The 21,716-nt window shown below is 40.4% G+C and overlaps 1 protein-coding gene across 2 annotated transcripts in view; it reads left to right on the forward strand.

Annotated features, from left to right (window-relative positions):
- Positions 1-21,716, forward strand: part of ankrd11 (ankyrin repeat domain 11) — a 93,853-nt gene that overhangs the window by 8,595 nt on the left and 63,542 nt on the right. For both annotated transcript variants that reach the window (XM_035153530.2, XM_035153521.2), the window contains exon 2: positions 15,371-15,449. The gene's annotated coding sequence lies outside the window, so the exon portion shown is untranslated. The remainder of the gene's footprint in view (positions 1-15,370; positions 15,450-21,716) is intronic.

Raw genomic sequence — 21,716 nt, forward strand, 5'->3', positions numbered from 1 at the left:
ATTACAGAGTTGGTAGCTGCAGTAAACAGTTGAAGCTTGAAGGGTATGTGCTGCCAAGCATGTACATCAGCAACGGGACATGTACATTTCAAGTAAAAAAAAAAAACTCAAAGCTAATGATCTGTTGAAAATGTATAAAGCAATGAGATATCGCTAATTTTAGCTCGTCCACTTTCCTTACTTCGTGCGTTGCTTTAGCTTGTCAAACTAGGGCACTGTAAGTACAGTTTGATGCTTTGCTTTGATTTGCTGTACAATAGTGTTAGATTCATCATAAGCTAATGCCATTTGTCAAACACAAAAGTTGATGTTACATCTGAGTGTAACTTGTCAGAGTTGCATTAAAATGTTTGAAGTGCATTTCTGTTTGAACAACTTACCATCAAATCTTAAACACAACTAAGCATTGGATGTGTTTGCTGTGGGTCTGTTTCCCATAATAATAATATCAATCGATTTAAATGTTGTAATTCAAGCAAAATAGTTTTCATCAAACAATTGATCCAAATAGTAGCAAGAAGAATAAACAATACTACAAGAAAGCTTAAGTTGCTGCCCTGAATGGTTATTTATTTGATATTGTATAAAAGATTCTCCCTAAGTCATCGAGACGGTGAGAATGAAATGTGTCTTTTTGGGGGGCAGGGGCAGGAATTAGCTTGTGTGTTTTAACTAGAGCAGTCAAGAGGGAGTGGAAAATCACATCATCTTCATTCAGCCTGCACAGGGACTTTCCCTCCTGAATATGTGGCAGCACAGAGCCGCTTTTAAAGCTACAGGCCACTATGTGTTTGGCCCTTGTATCGAGCCTTGTACGTCCACATTGAATCCCTGTGTCAGACATTGTGAAGGTAATTCACTGAGGTATTTGTTTTGCCCAGAAAGGCAGCATCCTAAATGAGAAGTGGAAAATAGGAGAACAGGAAATATAGAAAACATTTTAAGTTGGCCCCGAGCTACCAATAATCTTTCCAACATTTCAGTATGTTTGTCTGCCAAGGCTTCGCAACAGTCATAGATCTGTGATTGGGTGACTACAGTTAACCAGACACTGATCTTCTAAGTTCTTTTGATGCAAGAACCTTCTTCCCTATAAATACACTGCCTTGTTTTTGTGCCCATCTCTGTGTTTGTGAGGGCGTCTGTGTGCGTGGTTGCGTGTGTGCTTGTGCCACTCATACTCCCTGCAGTGAATCTTTTTATAGAAACAGCAGCCAGAAGTGTAATCTCTGGCGTGGATGTAGGACAGCCTTTTATTCCTCCTCATTACTTATGCAAAGCCATTTCTCACCCACAATCACTGCATAGCCTGTTTGAAAAAGGTGAACAGTCAAAGGATCATACCCGTGTTTTTGCATGGTTTAGCACATGTTCTACAAATTGTGCATACTTTGTTGCTGCTGGTCCTTTCTCTGAAGTGTCATGTTTTTATTTTATTTGAATACCTTTTTCCTAGCTATGATCCGCTATGCCTTTATTTGAATTTCAGTGCAGTTTGAAGTGCTTATGTATCGCAACAGTTTTGTTATAATACAGAAGTCTTCCACATTGAGAAGGACTAACAGAGAGGAAACTTAAGCTGGCACACAGTATTATATTCATGGTCTGCGGTGTGAGAAAACACACCTGGAAGACAGGAAGCAAACATTAGTGTCATAAAAACAGTATAATGAATCGGATGGCGTCCTGCATTAAAATGCCCTCCTTTGTTGCCAGCTCTCTCAAGTCAGATTTTAAAGCCCCACCATTAAACGATCTAAATAATGGAAAAACACAGCTCCTGTAAGCTTTAAATGCGCACATATTTTGCCTCAGGCGTTTCATCTCAAACAATAAATGTCAGAGGCTATGATTTGGTTGATGTCACATAACATTCCCCAAGGTTGTGATCAGTGATAAGTATTGTTGTTGTTGGTTTTTGTTTTTTGGGACCATGTGGTTGTTAAAGAAGAAACTCTTTTTTGCTGCAATTGTTCTATTTTTTAATTATGTAGTTATAAGTGGCTATTTTTCCTTCATACAATAATTCATACATCCTGCTTGTCTGTGTTGATTGGCAATACACACATACACCCTAATTGTACTAACATGGACCGTATCTATCAAATTTCACAATGTTATCTGTATTTCTTGGACAGAATAGATTGTCTATTGAACTCATCCCTGTGGTGCACTGTTATGCTGCTCTCTCACACGCTTGGATCATCTCTCCCCCCATCCTCTCTTTCCATACCCAACTACCTCTGTGCTTGCTCCTCTTCTGCTTCCACTCAAACCCTTATAAACCAACATTTGGCCATATATGTTGGTTTTTAAATGCAGGCAAACTCAATTACTCTATTTCCATTGCCAGTAGACAGGTTTTCCTTTCTGTTTTTGTATTTTTGTTCTTGGTGTGTCACATTTCACGTCACAAATATGCTGTAAAACAGATTTGGTAAACTGTAGCAAGCAGCACATAAGCCAGTGAGTATGTTACAGCAGTACCTATTTAAATATAGTTAGGTTAAATCTCTTCAAACTTGACACCAACAGAACAATGTTTGGCAACTGCTTTGAGTAGAGAGGAATTGAATTTAAGTCTGAGATGGCAAATAGTCTCACAAGTTACCAATTGAGGTGACAACTTTTATCACCTCTTAGACAAACATCATTGCATTGCGTTAATTTGATTTGGAATTAAATGTTCCTTTACTGAGGACTAATGCCAGAGATTAGTGGATGTTGGCTGGGTTTTTGGTCCAGTGTGAATATAGCCGTTTTCAGACATGACCTCTGGGTAAAATCCGGAGAATTGTCTATGGAATTAACCCAGACTTTGCCTTTCACACATGCACAACACAGCGGGAGGTTTTCTGCACAGACGAATTCACAACTGCATCAAATCCTCCGTGTTATTCAGGCGAAAGGTGGAACAGCCGGGTGCAGCGACAGAGACAGGAAGTGAAGTATTAACTCTGCTGTGTAGACCACGTGATCATGTTTACAACACTCCGACACCATTGTCAGCTCTAACCACCACAAACTCTCTTGACATCTTCGTCAGTGTCTTCTACGTGTGTCACCGCTTTTTCACCGGGGCATTTTTGTTTTCTTTTTGTTTTTTATCTTTGTGTCTCACACATGCACCTCCTCCGGAGAAATTCGGAGGTTCTGCAGAGTCCCCTGCATGTCTGAAAGCAGCTTATGTCGGTCTCTGCAACCCTTTCCGTATTTTTGCATACTGCATCCTCATATGCCCATCCTCCCTCTCCCGTCCCTGACAGCACCCCCATTTCCACCTCGATGCAGTAGCCCTGGGTCCTCAGGAAGCTCTGCTTGCAGGAAGCTGAGGGCGTTGGACCTAACTGTTAGGCCTTGATTCCTTCTTTGACAAAAGTCATAGTAAATGATGCACACCGGCAGGCTCTGTGTTTTTCCGTATTTAGTCTATTGCATTTTGTGTTAGGTAATTCAGGATTATTTACTTGACATGTCTTTTCTGTAGTCCAACCTTCAAATATGTACATTTATCTAAGAAACCCTTTTCTCACTGCTGGAAGAGCCTGACGCCGAATCTTTTAAATGATGACCAACCTGCACTGCTGATATGATAGCAGTGCAAAGTTCATTCTATTACCTGACTTAGTGGAAGTGATTGAGATCTCTATTCTTTGTGTGAGGCAACGAGAGGCGGGCTACTAACCATACAACTGTCAAGGCCATTTAACAGACAAAAAATGTGGATGTATTTTATATATCATTCTCTTTCATGAACAGATCATCTGTTTCTACAGTTGCACATTCAGTATACGGTATATCCAGATTTATGAAATGCTGAGATTGTGAAGTCTCTTCTTTATTGTCTCCATGTCTTTCATGTTATCTCCATCAAGGTGGTTATGTTTTCAATGGTGTTTGTTTGTCTGTTAGTTAGCAGCATTTCACAAAAACTGTTGGACAGATTACCATGAAAGTTGGTGGAAAGATGCAGACTGGTTCAAGGAAGAACCCATTACATTTTGATGCAGATTTGGACCAGGAAAGTTTTCCCTTTCTTAAACGTTGCATCTTTATTTCCCAGTGAATAATTCATTGATCTAATTAAGGGGACTGATATCTATGAGCGTGGGTGCACTTTGGTGCAGCTTGATTGTTGGGCATGGCCGATATATGTGCTCTATTGAGTGCATTCTAGTTTTTTTGTTGAATTATATAATTAGTCAACCAGGAAGTGAATTGGAATAATAATAATATGTCAGGTGAAGGGAGAAACTGATATTTAGCAAAAAGAAACATACATGGTTTCTCTTCAAACTAGTGCAAAACCCTCTCCATCTTTTAATATGGCATTCTGTGTCATGATGCTACAACTGCTTCTCTGGTGAAAAAAAAAAAAAATCCTAGGTTTTTGTCATAAATGGCCACCGTCCTGAGTCCTGTATATTTCATACCTCCACAGATTAGAGTTGTCACCAGCTTTTTATCTAAGGGATCAAAGCCCTCTTCAGCAAGCTTGTGTCTGATTTGTCTTTTCCCTCCAAGGAGTGAGAGGAAAAAAATATACACTACACTCATACCGTGTGGGTGTGTGTATATTCATGGAGTTCAATGGCAATCATTGTTTTCATAATAGTAGCTTGACAGCCTCAGTTAGCGTTCTTACTTAGCATGTTTATATTCAGTGGCAACCCTTAATCGGGTCGTGTTGTCTTAACATATACATGCATCAACCTACTGCTGTCGACATTTTCCCACTTTGTGCACCGTGTGCTTTGCAGTACTTTTCACACACCCTTTAATTTATGCACGCCCATCTAAAGCCTTTCAATAAACGTCAGATGCCGGCCAAACAGATGACTTTTCATAGAAGTCCAGCTGGCTACTCTATCATGGTATTTCCACAAATAGTGACCACAGCCTTTATTTTCCTAGACTGCAGAAAGTAAAGCCTTGATTTGAGGAGGACTTGTTTTAGAGATAGACTTTATTTCTAATTCCCTGTGTTTGATAAGTGTAATTGTTTATATTTTAATACGAAGCCCTGTCTGCTCACTGTCCAGGGTGCGGCTGCGGTGTATGCTCCACAAGCACAAACACACTGAGTAAGCTGATCGTAGAGGTTGTGTTGGATGCACACAGTGACCCAGTTGAAGTTGACGACAACAACTCTAATTTTAAGTTTAATTAAAAGGCCAATACTTTATCAACCCACCTGTTTAACACACGTGTATATACTCAAATAATGGAGTCAGCCAACATATATATTACACAACCACAACTTTTGCTGCTCTAAAATACTACTTTAGTTGTCATATCAGATGCTCCAAATAATGTTTAAAAATAAGTAATATAACTTCTTACAGTAATACACATGATCGTATTGATATATTCTTCCCCACAGTGTATATGTTCTACCAGAGCTACCAAATTTGAGCTTTTCAGTGCTAAGGACACCCCTAGCTGACTACTTTTACTTGCTGGCTTGTTGCTCTGTATACTTTTGTCAAACCCCTGTTTTCTCAGGTTTTTAAATAGGTTTCCAATGAAGACTAAATTAGAAATGCCATTGTAGCTCAACCTTGTCAAAAATGAGAAATGGGTTATTGACAATATGGCCCAACGAAATACAATGAAGATCACAAATGGCTTTTTGACAATGGTACAGTCGCATCCTGCATGATGGCATGGTGGAATTTGCACTGATAGAAATCTGAGTTGCACATCCCTCTGTAGAATTAGAGAGTAGACTTTGGTTCAGTTTGTGTGGAGACAATGTGTGTCAGCTGGAGATATGTATTAAATGCCTACTTTTTAACTGGCAGAGAATTGTGTGGGTGAACGGATGGCTGCAGGCTTTCAGAACAGTCGACTTGTTCTGTGGTGTTAGAGCATGTGCGGGTGTTTATGTCGATAATGTACCATGAGCTGCTACTCCTCCATTTCCAATATTTATAGGGCTCTGTCTTTCACTGCAACCATGGCAACAGAAAATTAACAATGGCAGAATTGTGGAGATTAGGGTTTTTTGCAGGGCTGATGTCGATGCCGATCATTAATAATCAGGGGGACCGATAACCGACATACATTTGCAGTTAAAATAAAAATCCGGGTATCAAAATTTAGAATAACACACCGGCCCCTGGTAATTAAGTGATGCGCAAGAAATAACGTTATAGCGTATGAGTTTCTTTTTCCTAGTTAGGTGGCATAATTAAAGATCAACAAAAGAACTTAACTTTTACGTTAGCTATCACATTCAAGTTAGCTCTACGAGACAACATAGCTTACGTTATAATGGCCGTAAGCTAGCCTACCTATAACCTATGTAAAAACACCAACTAACTTAGGGCGAGTAATGTTACATTTGCGATATGGTGGCTAAAATAAGTTCCAGTTGCACCAACGTTACTCAAAAGATATAGCTGTCACTACATAAATAAACTTAACTGTAGGCTGTATCGCAAGTGGGCATTTTCAGTGTAACTGGGAAACTGGGCTTGTTTGTCGTCATAGAAATAGATCATAGGATTATGTGTTTTTGCAACTTCTCTCTCTCTCTCTCTCTCTCTCTCTCTCTCTCTCTCTCTCTCTCTCTCTCTCTCTCTCTCTCTCTCTCTCTGTATGTGTGGGTTTCACTCTAACACACATGTCACTGGTAAAAAAGGATGACATCCTCGTAAAAATTATATTATTTATTGCCATTTTTAAGGCAAACCCTATGGGGTAGCAGCTCCTCCTCTGCAGAATTGCGGCTAAACAGCAGCCAGTGTGAACAGCAAACAACCGCGACACACAGAAAAACAGCGACGCAGCCGTTCCGCGGCGCAGCAGCAGCCAGTGTGGTCCGGGCAGTTCTTTTGAAACATAGCTCCGCTCTGTGATCAAAGTTGCTCCAGTCTGAAATGCGTTCCTTTGCGTTGGTCTGTGATAGATTGGATGTCTACTAAATCAGATAGTGCTGTGGGTGGGTCATTGCTCAAGACGACAGAGTGGTGTCTATAGACATTTTAAAATGAATTGATATTATCGGCAATCCGATAAAAAAAATTACAGATACAGATAATCTATAATAAAGAAGCCATATATCGGCCCCAATAATCGTCCGGCCGATAATGGGTCGACCCCTCGTGGAAATGCTCAGGTTGTGTGTGTGAGGCTGAATGACAGAGCGAGCTTTCTTGAAAGAAAATCAAATCACTGTAAGTGAAATGTCTGACTTCCCTACGCTTATTTATAATGCTATTGTTAAAAAGCACAGATTATTCAATTGTTAAATGACGAAACATCATGACTCAAATATAACCTAAAATGCTTTGTGTTGTTTGACTGTTTTGTTAACATTTGGTAACAACTAGATGCCAATGTGGCACATACCATTCTGTATCTCGATTTGCAATATCATAATTAGGAACTATAATGTGCTGTAGAAGCTAAGTGAACATAGACCTCAACAGCTGTACAACTGTTTAAAAAACTGTAATCAAGAAACAAACGTTAGGAAAAAAATGTATGAAGTATACGACACTGATATGTCGGCTTGTATATGGCTTAGACACCACTGGCTTCTAGAGAAACAGTTTGTAAGTGCAGAAATTATTGTTGTGTTATAGTCAGTTGACAGAAAATGGATGTCTTATCAATTTTAAAGTGTATTTTCAAAGTCATAACTTAGGAAGAACACATTTACATCATCTTAAATGAAGAGCAGTGTTATTGTGTTTTGGATTTACTGAGAAAAACCTGGTTGTCGTAATGGTGAAATCAATAGCCTATAGATTTAGTGCTGATGTGGCTTGGCAAATGCAGACAGTTTGTCTTAAGATCAGTGATTGTTCAGTTATCAACATTAATTGCATAATAAATCTAAAGCCACACTCCTTTCTTGGCTTCTTCTGCATTCACAGGTTTTGTCTATGCAGCAGTTCTGGCCCTTGCTTCTGTAGCATTGCTTTAAGTTGTTTATGTAAAATCTACAAGGAAATAGCAATAGGAAGTTGATTAACTTGATTTAATAGAAATTAAACTTGGTTGCTGTTGGTTTGTGTGCTGCTGTCAGTGCTTGTCAAAGAGGGTTTGTGAGCATTACATTTGTAATGCCAATGTACAGCCATGAGTTTGTAGTATTTTTTGGATCACCACAAAGAACCATAACCACTACAATTTAAAAGAAGACGCATAAAGTGAGTCAGATTAACTCCTCTATAGCTGTGTTATTTCAATATGTCAGATACATAAGCTATTAGTCAAATTCTAAATAATGTAATCAGACTCAGTATTGACATAAATGCAGTGTTAAAATTACACCTTTTCTGTAAATAGAACACCTGTTACCACCTTAATGCCTGATTTAACAGTAAGTTAAGCCCGTCAATCACTATTCTAAACTAACTTTGCTAGTAAAATATGAATCTGCTGCCAAATAACTGTATAGTGAACCTACTTCGTTGGTTAGTGGTTTGCTGGTGTACCTTTTTTTAATGTACAATTCGACTCAGATAGAGGGGGAGATGAGCTGTGATTGAAGGAGATGATGATATAAAAAAGCAACAGGCTGGGCCCAAAGGTCTGTGACCAAGGTGGTGTCAGGATTTTTGAGCCAACTCTGTCAGAAAATAATGAAGCTTCATTAAATTTGACTTCATCAGAATGTAAGACTTAAGGACACAATATGCAACAAGCTGTAACTGTAACTATACAAGTACAACTTCTATGCTTTATTTGGTTTACACCCATTTTTATTTATATTTATCCATGTAAAGAATAACTAGGTGCAACGCCATGGATGTTTCACCTAATCAGAAAGGATTGAACTAGCTAGGGAAGAGACTTATTGGTTTAGCTTCTCTCTTGTTGATGAGGTCTTGGATTAATTTACTTGATTATTTTTAATGAAGCAGCTCTTAACAGCATTATTATGAATGTTTGAACAAGCACCGTGCTGTCATTGCTGTTCTTCATTTTCATTCCAGCTACATCAGAAGTTACAGTATGGCGGTACAGTAGGATTTCTGAATTCCATGGAAAATTAGAAAGTGTTTTCCTTTGTTGCCCGGCCAAGCTGAGGATACCTTCATCTGCACACCCTGTATATTAAGAACACATGCAAGTTTCTGGTTGAGGCCAGCATTTAAAAAAATAAAGCATCTTTTGAATGTGAAGGTTTTTCCCAGTCCAGAGAGCTTGTTACCTTGACAACAGCAGAAGATTCGTAGCAAGGGGAACTGAGCGTGTGAGCTGAGCTTGCAGTGGCATGGCTGTGCTGAACAAACAAGCGCTGTCGCTAACCATGTCACGAGCAGTGCTGCTGCGTTTCATTGCAGCTCTTCTCCACTCCCTGCTCCTCCTCCTCTAACTCCTCAGCCTTGATTTAATATCAGGCTTTTATTTGGCTGGTTTGTTGTTCAGCTACCCCAGCCATGTGACAGACTCACCTTTTTATCTTTCCTATCTTTTATTTCTTCTAACTCCCAGCTCCAATTCCCCCCCTCTCTCATGCTCCTACCTGCATTTGCTTTTATGTACCTCTCATTGTTAACTTCTATGCAGATGTTTTATCTCACACTAGTGTGTTTGGTGTTTGGATAAACTGATTTGGATAGAGCTGTCATGCTGCTGTCTGTGCTGGTTGTTCATGCTGGAGATATGGAGGACCAGTGTGCTGTGGTCCCTCCCTGCAGAAGCCAGGCTTTATCAATAATGTAGATGTTTTTGAGGAGGAGAGGTGTGGTGTGTATCTCTTTTCCTTTCTCCTCCCCCTGGCCCATCTCTCCATCCCCCTCAGCTGTCTCCCCATACCCTCCAGTGTCAGGTTTCCCCTCCAGTATTTGCGCATAGAAGAGCAGATGACTGAATCTAATTAGTGAAGATATTACAATAAGCTTCGATACCTGATGCTTTGACATACTGCAGGCCAAATCCAGGCGTCTATATTAAGCTGCTGTTGCTTCCTATTGTTCAATTGGTATTGTGCTCGGATCTTATATAGGCATTCTTCACTGACAGACAACCCCCCAGATATTATAGGCAGTGTTTCATCCATGTGTAGTACATAATTTTAGTAAAAGTAGTTAGGTATTTCAATTGACTCAATCGATTATAATCAAGATGTCACGATACCAAAAATGTAGTAGTCGATACCGATAGCATGAAATTTCCACGATTCTCGATACCCATTTCGATGTGAAAATTATGAGATTTCAGTTATCAGATATAACTGAATGACTGAAAGAAAACAGCAGAGGCATGCACACGCAATGTACTAACACACGCACACCTATATACACGAGTGCAAGGCTGCAAGCAGTAGGTTACTACAGCAGAAGTGACAGACCATTAAAACATATATTTAGAATTCTAACCTTATCAGTGCCCCACCTCTGCCCTGATCAACAAATGATTTTGCTTCTCTGCTCCTCTCCAATCACACACAAGCAGAACCGATCTCCACAATATCCTGTTGAACTCCATGTTCCTGGATAAAGGTGCCGAAGCTGTTTCTGCAACAATGAAGTTGAAACACTGTGTTGCGTCACAATCTTCAGAAAGAACTTTGCCATAAGTGAATAACTTGAGCTGCTTTCAGACATTCACTGAAGTCTGGACATTTTCCTGAAATTTCGAGAGTGGCTGTATGCGAGAGCATCCGCATCAATTGCTAATGGGATTTTCTGGAACTTTTCCTGGCAGGCCCCTGGTAAAATGTCTGAGTGAGGTCATGTGGTAACGCAGCAAGAAAATGTCTGGAAACGAGAATGAGTGGGCATGTTGATGAAGTCTCTATCACATGACAGACGTGAAATGGGAAGAATACAATTTTATCAGGACGAAAAAGCGGTACCATACGCGTAGACGGCGATGTTGATGTTAACTTGGAAAGATAATAAGATTTGACCGCTTTTGGCGATAAGGGCAGATGCCGGTGTCGATGTGCTGTCAACCACTTGCTTGTTTTTATCACACTGCCATTGATACGACAGCTAACAACATAACTTTAGGCATTATTTCATGGGTCTTTCATCAGGCTGCTTTGGGCCGATATACTTTATTTCATCATGTCTAAAGGCACTAAATGTTGATTTTTGTCTCGCTGAAATCTTCTGCCAACATTTCTATTCCAGTGCATATCGTGTCATGTATATGAACTCCGCTAAAATTTGGCTAGCCTGGGAATTTTTGTTCAAGATGATTTACTGTGCTGCAGAGTCTACAGTGTGAGCACGCAATTAATGTCCCGCTATGACATGTATGAGGCCTGCATTATGCTTTATGAAATCAGACATAGGTTAGTATTGTTGCTACAGCTGCTTTTTAGTTGGCTCTGTTCTGTTCGCCGAACAAGACAGCCAGACACAAGACTGACTGAGGAGGTGTTCTGCAGCCCCGCGGGGGTGCACACTGATGTGTTTGTGTTATATGGTCCAGGTATCAATTACAAACGTCATGTGCTCCCATTGTTCATGCACATGGGCCCAGCATTCTTTAATTGTTTTCCAACCATGAGGTCTTGATAGCAGTCTGCAGTTTGGGGTTTGTCTCATACATTAATACACCTTTCCTTAATAGTTTACTATTAAATCTCCTGAATGTCACCTCCATATCGAACATTGGAGCGCATTTGAGGCTTTAGTCCGTGAATATATTGTGGGACAATTGTTGCAACGATTGAATTGAGTAAAACCAACTAGCAAGAAGCCATGTTTGGCTGCAACTAAACGTTTCAGTCTCTCTAGTGCGAACCCATTCCCCCAGCTCCAGTGAAGAGATTTATCCTTATCTGCAGTCATAGTCTGTCAGCATCAAAGACAGCCTCTGATTCTTGTTGAAGGTCACTGTTAAAACCAGCATTGGTCTCACCAGCTCTCTCACTTACAGCAGTGTTTTTAAAGAGCTTGTAGTGCAGCTGCCTCGACCACACATGTGCTTCTTGCCCCCCTGTGCCTCACAAACGGTTCTGATCCTCACCAATATGGCGAAATCTCTGCTGCAGTGATGAGCTTAGATCTCTAAATCTCTGATATTTCAGCTGCTTGTCAACAGTGACATGTCTAGTGAACATGCAGATGAATTAATAATGCGGACATGTTGTCATGGTGATGCAGAACTAGAAATTTGCTGTATGTATGGCTGCACTTTGCTGAAGCAGGCTTTTGACTCAGGGCAAGGTTGTATTGAACCAAGGTTTAAAGCAGGGGTTTGGCATCTGACCTCTAATGTTTCATCAGCTCCACCACATTAGTCTTGTTCACATATATTTAATCACATCTATAGATTTTATTTTGTACACACTTGTGCTTTTAAATTTATGTAAATTTGACTATTCAGCAGATTTGCTATTTGTCATCCCCTCATTCTCTCCTTGTGTAGTTTAGTCAAAGCTAATAAGCTAGGTAGCAACTGTTACTAAGGAGCATGCGTCTTTGAACTTTGAACTGTCCCAACCTAATGGGGACTGCTTGGTTGAACTTATTGAACATTTGTTGAACTTTTCTCAGAAGCAATTCCAAAATAATTGACACCATGTCAAACAGGTCGTTTGTGTTGTGTTTAAAAGTCAAATCGCACTTTGCGTATCACAGCTTAATGTTTAACGCTGAGACTTTTTTGAGTGAACATATGATAATTTACATATTTAATATGATTGATCTAATAATGATTGAATAGAGTTCACCCAGTGTACCATGGCCGGTTTAGTTAATCTAAACATGACCCTCAGGTTATTTTTTTCCTGCAACCAATCGATGGGTGGAAGAGTAGGTGCGATTTCAGTCAACTAAGATTAACCAGCTACAGCCCTAGATAACTTTCAGCTTCCAACTAACTGGTGAAACTAGTTCAACATGTTTATTTATATTCTTAAGCTATCATTAGTCTTATCTGTTACACCACAATTCTTGTTGGCAGAGCAATGTGTCCTATGTCTTTGTCTTGTTCCCACGGAGGGGTTAGTCTTCTGAAGTGTGCTGTACAGTGAAGTGTAAGGTTTTGTAAAGTAAAAACAAAAAGCAATTGTTGGATTACACGTGAAATTGTCACTGATATAGCTAGTAGGTGATCAGTTTTCATATTCTGAACCGCTTTCTTTTATTTCACTTCCTGACAAATTTCAATCTAGAAATTTTCATTGTGGTGACAGTCGACTCCTTTTCTTTCAGCTCATTGTTTTGCTTGCTAGTTTGTCTTTACATTAGTGAATTGTATAGAATAAGAAATTCTAATTTTGTAATAAAGATAATTCATAGTTTTCGTCCCCGACTTACTTTGGTGCAACGATTTTTTGTGTGCTTTTTGTTGGTGTTATTTGGATCGTTTATTAATCTACCGCTCTCAGTTGAAACTGTGTCCTGTAAGTTTTTTTGGGTGATTGTCAAAGTGAATTTATGCTGTGTCTCCAACTCTGTTGGGAGTATAGGGTTCTGCTTCCTGGCTGGATTATTACATTCTGTCAATCCTGTGATTCCCACTGGGAAAGCCCCAGAGGTTCCACTTCAGAACAAACATAAATACACATCTAACCATCATCCTTCTTATCACTTAGGCCTTTCCAGCATGGTCTGGCCTTAATCTGTCCTGCGTACCCACCTGCCACCCTGCCTGTACTATCAGCTTTTGAGCTCTATCCAGTAAAACCCTCTACAAGGGTCCTGTTTGATATTCATACCAATAGCAGAGGTACAAGGTCACTCCTACCAATAATAAATAATGATTTGTACATGAATGCAGATTGTGAGATAAAAGGGACTTGTAAGTACTATATCTATTTAAATGGTATTAACCCTGACAGCTAGTTGCAAACAACCATTGGACTCCAATCCTCTTGTGATGCCTTAAACCAGATTGATGGAACAAATGTGGGTTCAAACTGGGGGGGGGGGGTCCAATAATCACCGGAATGTTACCAGTTTAGCCTGACAATGGACCTCTGTTAAATACCCTCCCATGTCCCGCCTCCTAAATCCTGATAAATCCTTGTCCTCATAGTTGGGAAGAGACTGGGGGAAGGGCCACTAGCCAGACAGGTCAGTAACATTAGCAGATCTCGGATGCTGGACTGTGGCTGATATGTGTTCCAATTTGGCTCCTTACTGTGGACCAGATATGGAGATGTTCTGAGGACAACCGGGTGCAATAGTCTTAGGGGCTGGCTGCCACAGTCTTCCTTATATGTGCTTCTTTTACAAACCATTAAACAGGACACAACTAAAGTTATAGGTCAACATATTTTTACACATAATGATCTTTGTTCATGAGGTTGATGCATTGTGACTGTCATTTCATGAACCCTTTAAACACGAGAGTGGCAAAACACTGAGGCTGTTGGTGTACTTTTGTTGGTGCATTACCTAACCACATCCTGTTTATAAATTCAGAAATCTTTGTCTCTTTCTGTCTATGATTCTTAGTTCAGTGCTTTGATGAGTGCCCTTTGAGACCCCAACCCCCAATTGTTTTTAAACTAGACTTGTTGTGATCTCACTTATGTCACAGAAATCCAGGTTGAAACGTTTAGTAAGGGGAAGGGCTGTCAATTATTTTTCGCCATAAAACTCCAAGCTATTTATTTCAAGTGACATTAAAATCAGATGTTCATATGAAGGATTCCTAACAAAGCCATGTGAAGAGGCCTTTTTTTGCAAAGGGCCTATTGATGGCATTTTATGGAACTTGTATATGTTTCCCAAATGAACTGAGAAGTAGCAGAGAGCCTATTTTTACTTTTAAATTGCTGGCACAGATAGACCCACACATGTATTCTACTGTCATACCTGTAGCTGTGTACATTTATTCACTGATAAACAGTTTATTGGCTCCACTTGAATAATGTTTCCATCTCATTGCTGCACACCTCAAAATGCAGGCAGTTTATTAGCACATTTGTTATGTGAACACATATAAACGACTATGTTTTTGATTGTAGACATTCCTATGGCATGTTATCAGCAGGTAAATCATAAATCAAAATAAACCCATAAATGTTGTTTAACTGATAATCTGTCTATACACAATTCACTTTGCTTTGTCAGGGAAGGTGTGGGCTCAAGTCATACAGTTTAGGACAAGACAATGTAAAGGTTTGTGATAATGACTACACAGGAGCACAGGGGCAGGGTACAAATATTTTCCATCTTGTCCTATGTTCTAAAATGGATAAAGACAAGGTTTTGAAGAAACAAAAAACAGGAACAAACAGCTCACTATATTTCAGAGCATCTGTACCCTGTTCTCCCATAGGCCTCTCTGAGCTTGTCAGAGAACAGTGGGAGAACCGATCCTGGGAGGAGAAACATGACCCTCTGCATCCACCCCAATACCCGTCCATTGCAAGGAATGTGAAACTGCTTGTTCTGTCCAAGTAATTAATGCCTGGTTTTGTTTTCATCTTGTTTTTCAGGATTCTGTGGACTCTGCTGCAGCAGGTGTTTTCTAGTTGGATTTTAGCCCACTGACGTTCTCCCACAGCCATGGAATCGGTATGTTAATAAAAATCATCTTTTACATCTTCAAGCTGATATTCGGTCCTTTTATGGCAGATCCGGTAGTAAGCACTTGCTTTTTAGAAAGATGTTTCTGACTAGTTCCTACATCTATTTGCAGCATAGTACAAAATATGCAGTACATTGTGGTATGTGTGTGTTGATGTTGGTTTTTAAATTTTGGTAAAGCAACTTGAGACCCTTTGAGGATATATACGTCACAATTTCCCCTATATCTTTATAAATCATATGCTTAAGTATACAGTCTTTCTGCTTTGGTTTCACTGCTAACACAGACACCATACAGTGAGTAGCCTATGCAGACACTGAAAAATGTAAACGCATTATTTCCATTCCAACAACATAGTTGTATTGAAAAAATTCCCCCTGGCACCAGAAAAGTATCAATCTTTATGTGATGATCAGTGTTTAAATTGTGGCGTCATTTCAAACAGATGAACTTTTGAACTGTAGCGAGTCAGAGACGTCAGCTGAATCGGAGAGAGAGAGAGGGAGCACACAGCGGAGTGTGTGTGTGTGTGTGTGGCAAGCGTCGTTACCTTGCCCTCAGGTTCTGGGACTGTGCTGTTCTTTTATAATAATCAACCGCTTATAGACATTAATTTGGCCAAGGACAAACATGATCACTAGCAGTTTCCACTGTACTAGAATTTTGTCGGGTGCGGAGGAGACACAAAATTTGATGGAGGTGGCTCGCAATTCTCAATGCAGGAAAAAACCGGGACTGGCCCGTTAATTTTCTGAATATCTTTAATTTATTATCTAGGGCGTTAGGGCTCCTTCTAATTTGCCAAATATATTGATATGTAGAGCGTGAATGCATGGCGCATCGAATACCATTTATCGCAGTTCAAGTCTTTTGCGATATGTATATCGCGTATGTTCGTATCGTTATGACAGTAAATTATTTTTATATCGTGCAGCCCTAGTACAACGTTTTAGTGCTTTATTAAATCTCTGGTATGATGATATAGGTATGGAAGAGCACAATGAAATGCCTTTGACCTTGCATGCAGCCCAAAGGGAAAAATGAAATGCGGAAGACGAGAGGGGGCCCTCCTACACAAGAGTACACTCCTGCTGTGGAGCTGGCCCTTTGCAATAATGAGGGTCGTTCATATAAAAAATTGTCAGGGAACTCCAAAGGGTTTTATGGGTCTCTGAACACTTTTGCGCTTCTAAGAGATCATCTGATGATCCACAAACCAAGCTCCACGGGCCTTCCGTAAATAGTGCTGCCGGTTTCCAAGATAATTAATTGGCCAATAGGTGGTGCTTTTATATGCATTTATTAGTTTTGATCGAACTTAACCAGCTCCTATGCAGATTAGGTGTGTGAGGTTAGTTACCATGGTGATGTCACCTACCCTTGTTAAATATGAAATTATCTCATAAATCAGAAAAGCCTGAGGCATCTCAAGCTCTTCTTTTTAAACCAAACAACTAGTGTATTGTGTTTGTTTTAAGCAGTATTGAAAAAGACTACCTGTATATGAGTGCACTTGTATACGTGTATGTGATTACATATTATAGAAGTCAGGCTCTACCTTTTATTGTCAGTCATGCAGGGGACTGTGTGTGTGTGCAGAAGTTGCTTGTACCAACAGGCAAGTGCAGCAGCATTGAGCTCTATCCACTGGAATGCATGTATTAAGAACAGGGCTTAGTGCATGGCTAACCTCTGCTTTCCTGTCCCTTTGTCAGAGGCTGTGTCTGTGTGTATGTGCTTGTGTGTTAGAGACTGTGAAAAATAGGTCACAGCTTCTGTAGTGCAGCGTTAGCATGTGTCCAACCGAAGCCGTCCATCACCCTCTCCCTGTCCCACTCACACTTAAATTGCATACATTGAATACACACAACAACATCCTCCTCTTCTTTTAACTCAGTGTAAAGGAAATTCAGATATTTTTTTCTAGACTTGTTATTGAAAACATTAAAAGAGACTGAAATATCTAGTCGTTGATTTAGACTTCCAAACTGTTTCATTATTTTTGTCTTGATGTTTTTGACAGTCCAAATATCATGTATCTTTGATGCACTGGAGCATTACTGAGTATGACCCCCTCCCCTGAAAGTGTGACAGGAAAAAACTAGAGCACATTAGCATCAGTGGTTCTCCAGCTTGATTGCAAGTCCACTACATCCGACAGTTTACTTGCTAGCTATGCTAATCTTCTCTGGATGCTAGAATTTAATAAACTGCTGTCATTTCTTTAAAATTTGTTAAAATGAGAAGAGTTGGGTCGAGTTTTTTGAAGAACTCTGACAACCACTGCTAGCACCGTGAATCTTTGTTTGAAAGGTGCTTTATAAATAAGATTGCCTTGCCTTGCCAACATCTGTCTTTGTAAACTTTAAAACAAGGGTTGGTAATCCTGGAAAAGTTCAAGAGCAGCCTACTCTTTGAAAGAATGCACCCAATACATCCCAGCCCTCTTGTCAAAGCTACGTCCCCAAAACACATGAAAGCGCACTGCTTGATAACTGCTAGAATCCGACTTTTCTGTGACCTGCTCGCAACCTCCTGGCTATCATCTCTGCTCCAGCAGTGTATGCCTCTCTGCGCCAATCGTTTGAAGTTTCAGACCACTTCATTTGTTGATAGCTATGGAGACGTGAACAGGATTTCAACTAATAAGAACATGTGTCAGAAACAGCTTACCAACCCAAACCCCATTTTTATGTGTGACGTCGCAAATGTCTGATCATGTGAAGTATTCTGACACAGACAGGATAACATCCGAAATATGTGAAATCACACTGAGTGATTCTTTTTTATTTTTCCGAGCAGAAGTGTTCCATCTGTGAGCCACAAAACCTGAATATGTGTTATTAGAAATCTGCGGCCTGGTGCTCGCTGTCTGCACTGCCTACATTTCTTGACCAACAGCTGCAAAACTGGCTCAGCCCCCCTCTTCCTCTGCACAAAGTCATCTCTCTCCTCTGTCTCTGACTGTCTTACTCTCCTCCCACCTTCCTCTCTTGCGTCTGTTTGTCTGTAGCTGTGCACCAGTAAGAGCTGCTAATGTTTACCTCTCCGAGCTGCCTATATCTGCTTACTGTCAGTGGCAACCACGGAAACTGATCACAAAGCTTATTGTGGTGCCGGGAGCCTTCTACCTCCCCTCATGTGATGCCAGTCACATGGTTTCCAGGCAAGCGGCTCAGTAAATCAGAATCAGACTTTTATTTTTAACTGCTTTAAATCCTCCACCTGGTCTTCATCATTAGCAGAAGAGACTGAGGTGTGTGGTGATTAAGACTGGGTTTTGACACAGATTTTTAACAGTCATTTGATTCTAAAACACACGATTTGTCATGATTCCATATGTTAGTTTAGGGATAATTTAGTTACCCACTACCGCTATGTTTTAGCACTGAATATGTGAGAGTGATGTGTGGAACTAAAGTTATGGGTTCAGGCCTTTGTGGCAGACCTTTAAATTTACAATAGTTTTGGGACCAAAGTGTGATGAATTTGTCAGTTTTTGTCTAAAAGTGGTGTCGCCTCTGTGCTGTAGTAGCAGTACTGATATTAATCTGACTGGTATCCTTCAGCAGATGAGCTCAGAGGGGAGGGGTGTCTGCGTGTTTTCGATTTGTTGCAGATAAAAAGCAAAAATTCTTGTTATCACACCTTCTCCACTGGTTCTCTCACAGCTCGCCTTCTATCCCCTCCCCTTCCTCTAAAGCAGGGCTCGTTCCTCAGTGGGGATTAGTGTGTGCTGCAGCTCAGTACAGGGAAGTGGGCCCTGCTAGTGGCATTACATAACCCGCCCCCGCTAGTGCAGCTCGGGCTGGCCTGGCTGGAGAGACGACTATAGAGGCTTTGTTTTCCCAACCTTCCCTTCTTCCTCCCCTCTGCTGCTCCTCCTCTTCCCCTTTAAGCAAGCTGCATACTGATGCCGTATAGAAGGAGTCTGTTTGCCGGGAACAGGCGAGGCACTGTGGCATGGAGTGCAGAGAAATACGCTAATAGCGAGCTGAATGGTGCGGAGCGCACCTCTTAGGCAGAGGAATTTGAGGGCCGCCATAGGTCATACAATTTCAGGGAGATAGGGGAAACAAGGGACTGCAGAACCGGGCTTTAGTATCCGCCCAGGGGTTCCACATCAGCATTCCCAGTGTTTATACAGAAGGTTAGAGTTATTTCGAGTGTTGGAGCTCTGTGCCAAATTTCTCAATGTTGACAGGTTATGAGATGCTTTCTAAGTATTTTTTGTGCAGCACATGAACACACACGCACGCACACAGGCACGTACACTATTCCCCACCTGGCAGTCTGCCACTGTAGGGTGGGAGTGGGAGGCCAGTGTGCTCTGTGTAATGGAGGTTCAGACCAGTTAGCACTCTGACTGAGAAGAAGTAACCCGTAGGCGTGAGAGTGAAAAAGATAAATAGCAGTGCACAGCGGCAGCTTTATGCACAACATCTTGCAGCAGTGAGTCCTTTGCTTGCTCTTTATTCCTGCATTTTGCCTTGAATTGATGAGGAGGGAAAGTAACTCGACACCAGAAGATACTTGGTGTTATGGGTATGAGTAGCAGGGATTTTTCCGTCTCACACAACAAAACACTTATTTGTTTCTACTGGCTTAAATTCAGATTTGTGAGGTATTTGAATACCGTGCCTATAATCATGCTAGAAGCATATTCAGCAAGTTATCTCTTGGCTTGACTGTCACACATTGCTGCAGCGGTTAATGTAGTTCATATGGTCTCGCTGCGTGGTAAATTAGTCTCTGCATTTCTTCCTTGTTTCTGACTCTTCAGGGGTTTGGTTATTCATATGTGTTGAGGAATATATTTGTTTTAAGGTCACAAAAGCCATCAAGCATTTCAAAACCTGTTGGCAATGTTTAGAAAGAAAAAGAATAGTCGTCATATGTTGAGTGTAAACATTTAATTTCCATGCAAGCCCCTCTTGCTATTTAGATATGAATACAAATAATGTGGTTACACAAATTTGGGATATAAATAGTAGTATCTGTGCTGGTGCATGGGCTCCATGAGCACAGGATGTTGGTTTGCTTTCATCAGGATTTTTTCCTGCTCTTGCTGGGAGGTCATGGTTTCTTCCCAGGCACTGTTTTCCACAAACTTAAGTACACGTTAATACACACACGCAAACAGGATCTGTACCTGATGGTTAGACTGATTTAGACTCATTGCTTTATAATGTTGGTGGTCTATGAGTTGCCATGAATTCTACTGTCTACTTATTCCATCAGCGTCTTGAAGCCTGTATTTTTAAGAACTGGTCTGTTTTATGTCATTCTCCCTCTTGAGTCATAGCTGCTGTCTTCGCCCTTCCTTTATTTCTTTTTTTGTGGCTCACCTCACTTTATCTTTACAAGAGTCTTGTCATGGAACTCTAGTTTTTTGGTTACTTGTAAATAGTAAAAAAGATTATGTGATACAGTATTCTTCCAATACTGTATCACATTATGGCAACAATAAATGTTTTTATCAATATTATCTGATATGTTTCATACCAGTAGACCAACTGTATGCTTATTGTATTAATTTTAAAATGATGTTTGATTGGAATGGCTTTTTTCATATTGATAATGAACACAATTTACACAATAATAGACACTGCAACATTATTATGATAGATAGTGATCAATTAAGTTTATTATGCTGTGTTATTGGGCCCACTTTCATCCAAATGCTTCCTCCCTGGATATAAAATTTGAGACAGTCAAGGACTGTGTGTCTCTAGTTTGCATTTTTATACTATCTTGGCGTCATCTCTGCATTTGGAGATGGGCTTGAGTGTGCTTTCAGTACGTCAGCCATGAGCCAAGTTCCCATCAAAGAGTCGCTGCTGCACCAAAGACAGTGTTTAGATGTGATGGCTAATTTTAGAGCAGCTAGGCTCTTGTCCAAGGTGGGGGAGGATAAGATAACATTGAAGCAGCTCTCCCTCCTTACAAAGTTTGGTTTTGATTGTCAATCCAATATCCATCATCCAGCTGCATCCATCACCCCTCATTCAGCCACTGTGAGTGTTGGGCACAAATGAGATTTTTGGGTGTAGATAGATACAAACCTTATTCATGGTTACCAACTCTCAGTAAGTCCATGATCTCACTGAGGATCATACAAGCAAGGTCATATTGTCATCATATTTTACTTAAATAAATTGGCCTTAGTACAATTGGCATTTGTCATATATTTTTATGAAGTTAAGTGCTACATCATCCCTTCTTTGTCTTGCTAATGCTCCAGTCCACTGGGG

Source organism: Hippoglossus stenolepis, chromosome 1, assembly GCF_022539355.2.
Source record: "Hippoglossus stenolepis isolate QCI-W04-F060 chromosome 1, HSTE1.2, whole genome shotgun sequence".
Taxonomy (NCBI): domain Eukaryota; kingdom Metazoa; phylum Chordata; class Actinopteri; order Pleuronectiformes; family Pleuronectidae; genus Hippoglossus; species Hippoglossus stenolepis.